The following is an 8,110-nucleotide window of genomic DNA, read 5'->3' as shown; positions in this document are numbered from 1 at the left end:
TCTATGGAGCTAGCCTCATACAGTGGGAACTCAACCTAATAAATAAATGATGAATTGAATTGTTAATCTCATTAATTTCTTCCATAACTAACATAAACCTTTATGACAGCTAGAGTTAAGACTCCAAGCTAGGTGCGGTCCACATCCGACCTGTGTGCATCAGGAACAATCCTTTGGCTATCGGATACTTTCCTCTCCATGACTCCGACCACAAATATCACCCAGAAGTAGAGACTTTCAAGCTGGAGTTCTAACACTCTTTATCGTCATGATACGGGCTTAGGTGGGAAAAAAATTACAGTCCCTAAATCAGACAAGCACTAGCTGGAGAAATTCAGACTTGGATGAGACCTTACCAATCTATTTCCTTTCAGCTTCGTCCATCAGATGGATCCTCATTCCCAAGAATTACTGGGTTGAAAATCCCCTCGGAAGGAATATCAAAACTTCAATATGTTCAGACAGATGTACACACAAATAGTGACTTTAAATGAAATTCCCTATATGATTTGGGATTTTCCCCTTTTTCTCTTTACTATCCTGTTCCCTTATTTAATCTCCCCTGTTAAAAGATTTGGGTTTTTTCCCTTTCCTGGTGGCACAGCGTATTTGCTGACTACACTGACTCATGCCCTTTGGTTCTTATTCCTTGACTCCCAATTCTTATCTCTTTCTTCTGATCCCAGCCTCGAAGTTTATTGTTGTGTCTGAGAGGTCCTTAGACACCATGGTTACCAAAAGAGGCAAACTGACTTTCCCCAAAACTGAATGTTGCTGATTCATGGGATGCCACAGGGATTGTAATAGCCACAGCTCAAATAGCTATCCAAACAAAGATGCTTAGATAATAGCAGCAATTGAAAAAGACCAACTCCTGTTACAAATCAATTAGCTACCCCTTATTTAAAAGATATTCACTATGGTAGTCATGCTGGGAATCAGGGAGGCTGGTATTTCCTGACCTGATTTACACAATGCTAATATTTATCAGGTGAAGGAAGGCAAATATTGAAAGAGTGAAAAGCCAAATGAAAATTCTCAATCTTAAGGTCATTTGCACTTTCTAATTGTCCCAGTGTGTCATCAAATGCTCATCTGAATGCATAAGGAGGGAATAATTTAGATTAAGATCTATGTGTTTCTATATAGCATAACAGGCAAATGCAATATATACATTTAACTAAATATCTCAATAAGGCTTTACAGCTTATAAAGGAACTTTACCTGTGTTACCTCATTTGATCGTTATGACAGCCCTGTGAAGTATGCACGATACTATACTCATTTCATAGGTGAATAAACTCTGACTGAGAGGTTCTGTGCCTTTTTTAAGTTTATAAAACTAGCTGGTAAAAGGAAGAACCAGCACTAAAATTCAGGTTTTTAACTCACTCTTTCCACTGCCACGTTGCCAATACACATTCATGACAAAATAGAGATATAGTCCTCATTGCCTAAACAAATGTAGCAAAAATTGGAAACCAAAAGGTTGTAGTTCATGTCCTCCTTCCTTTACACAGAGCTGGTGGTTTGCCTTCTTGTCTGCTTCTCTTTAGTTTAGTGTAAAATGATAATGATGTTTCTTTGAGGAGCATTTGGGAGAACCTAAGGAATGAGCAATACTCCCAAGGAGACTTGGAAGGCACAACGTGCTGAAAGCTGGCTGAGTGATAGCAGGGACTATCCTCCCATTGAAATTGCTAAAGCACTCAACTTTTCCCCTGATTTTCATTATTTATACTTTCACTGATGCTCTAACTATTTGAGCTTCATTCTTTAAATCAAGGGTATGACCTTTGTTAAACATAGGGTGATCTGATGTTCCTTTTAAAAGCAACACTTAAGGTCATGCTCCTTTATTATCTCCAGTTTATAATATCAAAGTAGTTCCCACTGCCCTTGGCCTTCTGTAAAAAGCGTTGCCAACTTTTATTCTTCCAACACCTTCTATGAGAGCTTGAGATAGGCCCCATTCAAATGCTCTTCTTGCCAAGCTCTCTGATGACTGAACAAGACAGCAACTATGACTTTCAAGACCTATCCAATGGTGTGTTTTTAACAGGCCATGTAGCGTTGCTTGCATTTTAGGTTTTAATCTATGCAATAGTCTTTCTTGACAGGATTGAAAAAGAACTCAATAATCGGGTTTCATGTTTTCACAGATGTCTGAAACTTCAATGAAAAGTAATATGTAGGATTAGAAGAGCTAGGATTTGTAGATCAGATTTATTTTAGGTTTTTTAATATAGTTCTGCATTCTTCTGAATCAACGTAGCAAATATATTAAGCTCATAACTCCATGGTGAAGTGGAAGGCTATTGCTCAGAGCTATTGTAAGGAAAACGCAGCACTCAAACCACAGCTACAACAGGTCATTTGAGGGGAAAATGTGGTTTTAAGAAATAACCGAAAAATGCATTCATAGGCATTATTATACAATTGAATGTGGCAGCCAGGGAAAGAAGTGGGGAACTGATTCAGGTATAATACTATTCTGTCCAATGCATCTGCCATGACAATAAAATATATTTACTGACTGCAGGAAAAAAAAGACGAATTCAACATACATAAGGCTTTGATTGATTAAAGATTCAGTTATGATGGAACCACCTAAAGGACAATAACTAGCCTTTCCCATCAGCAGGAATCCTTAATGGGGTGTGGTAAAATCACATTCTCCACTTTGGTTGCATGATCTGATAATAGACTATTCTAATTCTGTTATAGTTTGAGAGGTACAATGAATGCACACAGGAATGAAAATAGGACCTATCTTTGATGGTAAAAATAATTCACTTCTAGACGAGTCTAACTCATTATTACATACGATATTTGAAAAGATTATCACATTTAACCTGATATTATTTTCATTTATCAGTAATCCTTTAGTTTATTGATATAAGATAATAACAAGTACGTAGCAATCATAAAGAAAATTGCCAACCTAGGGTAGAAATCTGTCTTCTTAAAGAAATATGCATGTCTGTATATGTACCAGAAAGTGTGTGGAGAGGAAAAGTATTTGCACCTTTTAATCTTCATTCGTTCTTTCATTCTTTAAAATATTTATTGACTTCCTACCAAGTGCCAACCAAGTACTGCTCTAGGTTCTGGTACAAACAAAACAAAAATCTTGGCCTTCACAGAATTTGCATTTATTTCAGTGGGAGGAGACAGACAATAAACGATGTGAGTAAAATATTTAGTATGTAAAAATTTAAAGATTTATAATAAAAATACTAGTCAAATATTTAGTAAACAAGTTAAAAGATTCACAGTTCTGAAGAGACTGCAAATTCTATGTTACCAGTGTAACCCCATCACCTAGAACAGTGCCTGGTTAGTAGGCCTTCAGGAAATATTTGTTGAGTGACTGAATAAGCAAATAAACAGACTCTATCTTCCCTAAAAATAGCCCTGACACTATATCTCAACCTATCACTAGATTTTCTTTTTCTCACCTGCTTACTTCCAAAGAAGATTTGAGGTAACTTACAACAAAAAGGTAAAGAATGTAGCCCAAGCAATAAAGGAAGAAATATAGTCAGGGTGTGTGGCTTTTTTTTTTTAATATGGGAGTTGGACATAGTGGGTGATCCACAGCTTAAATGAAAGTATATTCGATAGCAATTTCCCCAAAGATACAGACATATTTTTCACATGACTTTTCCAAAAAGATACTGTATCCCCTAACAAAAGCTGAGATGGGCAGCTCCAAATATGACTGTAAAAGAAAAGGGGAAAAAATTGTCTTGATAAGGCACTTCTATGGCATCAGAGCAATAATCCAGTGTATATTAGACTTCTTTAAGACCCAAGAAAATAGAACTTCACATAAAGTACAATCTCAATACTGTTGACACAAGACCAGTAGATAAAGTTGATTCTTGGACTATTTCTGTAGCACAGTAATGAGATCATGCAATCAGCAAAAAAAAAAAGGATGGTCTTTTTATTTCGGTCTGTAGAATTAGAGAAACCTATAGGTTACTTTCCAGAGAAGATGCCCAGCATCTCAATAACCCTTGATGAAAGAATGCTTCTTCTCAACCCCTTCAACTACGTGCATAGCTTTCAGGAACCCACATGGATGGGTGAGAGAAGACGACAGTTGCCCAGCCAGTCATTCAGCCAAATCAGCCCTACCGGATGAATGGATATGAGATGTGGCAGCCAGAGCCTGCATCATACTAGAGAGGCAATGTAGTGTCAGACAAAACTGAATTCAAATCCCAGTTCTCGTAAATATTTACCCTAGCTGGGAAAAGTAATGCAGTAATCTGTTGTGAATGAAAATTCTACTGTATGAAGTCATCACCGTCCTAGATACAGGAATTCAATATTTGTAATTATTGTTATTGGATGTGGATAGCATCTAGGATATTTTGGAGACTTGAATGTTGGGATATCAAGAGGAAGGAAATTTAATAAAATCATAAAATAAGGTGAAAAGAATAGTCTTCATGAGACTTTGGAGTATGAACTAGATAGGATGTTAAGATAAAATAGTCATCTCAAAAGGGAGGTAGGTTTTCTCACACAGAAGAGAAAAGTTGAAAAGTTTTAGGTGGTGAAAAAAGATATTAGATAGGATGGCTTATAAACTAGTCAAATTGGTCTACCCCAGTCCAGATCTGCAGGGACTAAGGCTCCTATGACATCCTGTCCCCGCCTCCCTAAGTATGTGAAGGAATTCAAAAGATTGTTTTCAACCAGCAGCCAGTACACTCATCCCTTTCTTTGAAAAATGTCTGAAAGCTAACATGGTAAGAAAGAAAAATACCTTTCCATGCCTTACGGGTGATTGGAAGTATGATGGTGTGGGCATGGGGGTTCTCATTGATAATGAAGCCCTTCCTTTAATTCTTTCTTCCTTCCATTTTTTCCTTCCCTTCCTTTTCTTCCATCTTCCTTTCCTCTTCCTTCCTTCTGTTTTTTCTTTTCTTTCCTACCTCATTCCACAAGGGTCTAAGATGGAGTGATCTCCTCACTGTTATTTGCAACTGGATTCTGGATAAGTCAGGTGCTGAAAGATGCTGTTCAGGTTTCAGTTTGCTTGGATTAGACCTGATGTATTTTTCATTCTCCCTTTCCACATCTTCTAAAATGTAGAAAAGTGCAGCATTTAGATGAAAATTATATGGGTCATCAAGACAAGTTCTCCCATTGGAGAACAGGAAACTAAACCTGTGATGACTGTGAATGAACTCTCTGAGAACCAAATGAAACTCACAGAAATAGAAACCAGATGTAAGCAATCATGAATCCAGGGCATTACTCTGCCTCCAGTTTATTTTTAGCAGAAATGTTATTAAAGTCTTTTCAGTACCATAATTAATTTTCAAGGATTGCCGTTAACCTCATAGTGTAAAATGGGACAAGAAAATTTTTGCATATAAGGTTTAGAGCAGATTATTGATTTTTTAAAGTAGTTTGCTGTATGTTTCATGGTGGTTGGGGGTATTCTATGGTTTTTAGCTTTCCAAGTTTGACCTAGGAGTAATGAATCTCTCGCCAGAATAAAATCCATCGTTAGATAATAGTGGCTGTTTATATATTTAGGATGTGTCAACCTCCTCAAGGCTGGGAAGTATCATAGCCTAATATAATATTTGGCTTTCAAGTTTTGGGTGTGCAACAGGAGGACCAACAGTCTTGTTAGCTAAAATCAACCCAAGGTATTAGAGTTTGGACATGAACTTGGCCTGCCCACGCCAGAGGGAATACAAGTACCTTCTTTCAGCTCCAAATGAAATCATTAATTATGTCAGCAGCTGCAGCGATAGACCTGGAGACACTTTGCACTACTTAGCAAACAAGCTACCTTCTCAACTGTTTAGAAGTCTGGGGAAGATCTTAAAGATCTGGACTCACTGTACTTACACAGTCCTTTCCCTGCAAATCCTCAGACTCTCCTTGATCCTGTGTCTCTTTGGTTTTACCACACCGGGGTTGGAATGAGATGAGGGAAATATGTGGTTATGATGCCCAGACTGTGTATTATAGACCTAAAAGTACATCCTGGTGCACCTCGACAATGAAACTCTTTTAAAACGAGGGTTTTTTGGAACCATATCAACCACACTTGAGTTGTTGCTCCATTAAAGGCCATCACAGGTCTTTTAAAGAACCATTTAACTGCTATAGACATGTACATTTTTGCCTATTAAGAACAGCTTTATAAAGAATGTGACCTGTGTTTACCGGATAAAAAAAAAAATTTATCCTTTCCACAAAAAGCGGCTTCCTTTTTATAAAACCATTAAAAGAGCCTTGGCAGTTCTATGTATAATTAACAGCTTAGCAGGATGAGAAGTAAGGGAGCAAAGTGCAACAAAATTCTGCTAAGGTCCGTTTACATTTTCTTAATGTAAGTACCCTCACATAATAATTGATCTCAATATATTATGATGCATCAAGAGTCCACATTCTGCCCCTCATTTACCAGCCTCTGGGAAATGGAGCACAAATGAAATGCAGGGGGAAATATCTTCAGGAAAGCATGTAATACCATGCACTAGGCATTAAGAGAGACTTTTGAAACTGAGTGAGATACAGAACGTCCCCAAATCCACCATGAATTTTAAAAGAATATGCTTTATGAAAGGTTCCCAGTAGCAGATCAAAGAGCTTCATATACAAATTTTGGAAAACAGATCTAAAATAATTTAAAATATGCTTTCATTTCTCAAAAGTGCAAGTAGAAAGAACTGCAACTCTGTTTGATTCCACAGATATCTTCAGAAGACCTGCTCTGGGCTCACAGCAATGTTGGGCACACTGGGAAGGTAAGCAGAACACAAACAAGAGACTGATGAATTTTATTTCTTTTTTTAGCTCCTACACAATTATGCCAATTGAATGCTTTTCTCTTGAAAGCAGAAAAAACAATCTAGCAGCTTTACTAGAGTTGCTGGTGGGAAGAATTAATATTAATACTCTTTCTAATAAATTTATCACACAATGGATAAAAGAAATGAGATCTTAAAAATCTAATAAGCAAGCTGTTGGGGAAACCTAATTTTTTAAAGATAAAGAAACTGAAGAAAATTAGATGAACTTTAAAGGGAAAAGTCGCTATTGGTATTGCCATGGGACAGAGGAAAATGCTAAACTACCAACAAAGGAGGGGGGGAAAAAGAAGCTCCCTAGGTTATACGAGCAGATAAAGGATAAAAGAATGAAATCTGTTTATGTTATTGTATTTTTTTCTCCTTCCATAGAAAGGAGAGTAGAAAGATGTACACGGGAAGACCAGCTACCAAAAAATTCATAGAACAAAAACTCAGCTTCTAAATTGCAAATAGTAATAATAAAATATTATTACGGCTGTTTATTTCAAGGAACTGGCTACAGATTCAACCTTTATTTCAATAATTTTTATAAATAGAGAAAAGGAAAGTAAAATGTTTTAAATCAATTTTATTGACTTGACAAGACATTTAGAAGAATATACAGAAATATGCCATTTTTCCCATTAATTATTTTTATTTTATAAATTCAGAAACTGAGAGAGAAAAGCTATAAAAAGTTAGGAATCATAATACTTTCTATTTTACATCAGACATTCTCAAAGTCGTTTATAAGCACACACACACTCTCTCTTTTTTTAAAAAAAACTGCCACCCCATGATAAGGAAGGAGGCTAAAGGCAGCGCTCAGCGGTGCGCTCCAATCTGATGTCTCATACAGAAATACAGAAAGGGCTCTATTATGTACTGGGTGTTAATCAGACAAGTCCCCATAAATAAAGGGACAAAACTCAAATAAGAGTTTATAAGATTCTGTAGTTTTTTGATAATATTAAGGGAATTTGTTACTCAGATGGAGATGAGATCTCTAACAGAGATAAGTAGGGGGGAAATTATTAAGACAAAAAGGTAAAAGGTGGTGATAACTTAAAAGGCAAAACATTCTTGGCCTTAAACATGTATAAGAGCTTAATTAAGTTCGTTAACATTTTTTCCTAAGAATATGTCACAAGAACTGGGCAGAATTGTACTTCACAGAGAATAGACCTACAATATGGCAACACGACGTGGCAATTTGTTTTCTGCTTTGCTAAGAGTGACGATCAGACACTGCTCAGGGCCCTGGTGAATAGTGAAGT

The sequence above is a fragment of the Equus caballus genome, chromosome 6 (assembly GCF_041296265.1).
Source record: "Equus caballus isolate H_3958 breed thoroughbred chromosome 6, TB-T2T, whole genome shotgun sequence".
Lineage (NCBI taxonomy): Eukaryota > Metazoa > Chordata > Mammalia > Perissodactyla > Equidae > Equus > Equus caballus.
This window is presented reverse-complemented; position numbering follows the sequence as displayed.